The sequence below is a fragment of the Bombus impatiens genome, unplaced genomic scaffold (assembly GCF_000188095.3).
Source record: "Bombus impatiens unplaced genomic scaffold, BIMP_2.2 scf_2214, whole genome shotgun sequence".
NCBI lineage: Eukaryota > Metazoa > Arthropoda > Insecta > Hymenoptera > Apidae > Bombus > Bombus impatiens.
In genome coordinates, this window is record NT_178633.1 from 2,310 (window position 1) to 4,618 (window position 2,309).

Genomic DNA, 2,309 nt, shown 5'->3' on the forward strand with positions numbered 1-2,309 from the left:
GATGCCGTCGTGTTTGTGACAGCTTCTAATAAGATTTAATATTTCCTACCCGCTACTATGCTTGTACACGTTTTGCTAACGACCCGGTTTAACTGATGAGCGACGTTTCAATTAATTTCCCGTCCACTATTTTTGCGTTCTGAAAAGTTGACTGTTTCTAGCCGTGGCGTCAAACAAGAATTAAAGTCACGACCCGGTAAACCTATTACTTTATCAAAGAATCGACCGATCAAATGCTTAATTAAGGCAACGATTAGAATCGCGTAACGATTAGAAAGAATTAGGAAAGAACTATTTTAATACAAAAAAGTGGATTTTTTTTATCGTTCACTTATAAAGCAAACAATTTAGGAAACTACAAACTTTCTGTTGAAAATTCTAATGAAAATTGTTTTAATCCTCTTCCATAAAAAATAATTACAAAAATTTTAATCAACCGCTACAACTATTGTAATTTAATAAAACAAAGCAATTTCTTTCAAATATTATAAAATTTAGTTCATTTCAACTGAATCACTAATAACCTATCATAGCGATTAACATGATGGTAAATAATCAATTAAAATAAAAGTGATAAGGTAACATAAAGAACGTAATACAATGTACAATAAGATAACATAGATATGTTTATGATAAAAAGAATACATGATTTTTAATATAAGTTGGTGAAAGAGGAAAGGAACAAAATAAATATTTGTTCGTTACAAACCTCAGGGATCTCTATAGAACAATTAAAACGGTCCCTCGTGAGCAATGGAATTGCATAGGCTCTTTTTAAATCGTAGACACTTTATAACAATAAAATGATTTAAGAGCGATTAATTGTCATTATTTGCAACACTATTATTTCACTATAGGTACTAATGAATACAATTGTATTCATATATTCATATCTCTCGAAACTATAAATTAGGAAGAACTTCATCATCGTCACTCAAACCATACACCATAAAACAATATCAGCTTCCTCATTTTCTATATTACGTACCTAAAACACCTCAGAAATCCTATGAAGATTACAAACAATCAGATCAGATCTACCCCAATATATTCCTCCCTCTACACCTTAATCCATGCAATTGCCCGTAATAGTGTTCTCTAAAGTTAAGAGAACATATGCAAAGGATAACAAACGACAAACAGACCATGTCTCATATATACAAAAATATCTATAAGCCAGGAATCCAATATTTTCGGGAGATAGAAAATGTACACGTGTCCTGGGCACACGGTATGTCCGCCCAGTCGGAAAGAAAGATGTCGCGTTGCCTCTCGAATATAACGCGCGAGACCGCGGCAATAAATCAAAGCGAAATCCCGTTGCTTTCGATCCCGACCGGCTTTCGAAGGAAAGGGGTGCTTTTCAGGACCACAGCCCCTGGGAGGTGTCGCGCTGCGAAAAATCCATTCGTCATCGTTGCCCACCCGCAACCTCATCGCCTCCTTTCTTTTCTTTGCCGGCGCCTTCGCGTCTTCAAAACCACCCACCTCTTTCCATCCACCGCTTCCGTCCTTTTTTTCTTTTTTATTGCTTCTTCTTTTTTCTCCGAGCACCATCCACAGTGCCGGACGAAATGATAGGACTCTTTACATATTTGTGCATTTTGTACATTTAAAAAAGCAAAATCCACATTTCGTGCATCCATCGTTGCATGCCACTGCTGGCATTTATGCGTAATCCATTACCCTGATGAATATTAATTTGTTGTGTGTGCACGCGCGCGTATCGTATTATAATAAATGTTTATTTAACTTATTGCTCGATACAGTAACGAAAATTAATCACGATTTAAGAAATAGAAATTTCAATTACAAACATTTCCTATGACTAATAAAGATCGAAAAAAATATTCCACTTTATAAAAATGTATAATTCAGACAGTTGCAAGGGAAAAATATATTTCACGAAAAGACATGTCAAAATATGCAAAAGTATGGAACGTTTACATAAGCTACATTTAAGCTTTGTTCATATTTGGATAATATTAAATCAACGGCCCCTAAATCTGTTAAAAGAAAATGGAAAGTTCGATCCAATTTTGAAGAAGAGTTTCACATCTCGTTTAACTATTTTATTTAATATCGCTAATTTAAAAGAAAGTACAAGTACCGAAGAAGGAATTGAAATAAAAAGGGGAATGTAACATAAAAATGAGACACTTAAACGAAAGTATGTCGTGGAAAGTGGATTTAAAAAATTTATCTTGTTCTGAAACGAGATCATCACGAGTCAAGTGGGCTATTTGCCGTATTATTACGTCGACATCTGGCGAGATACTTGCAAGATACTTTAGATCGAGATACATGTC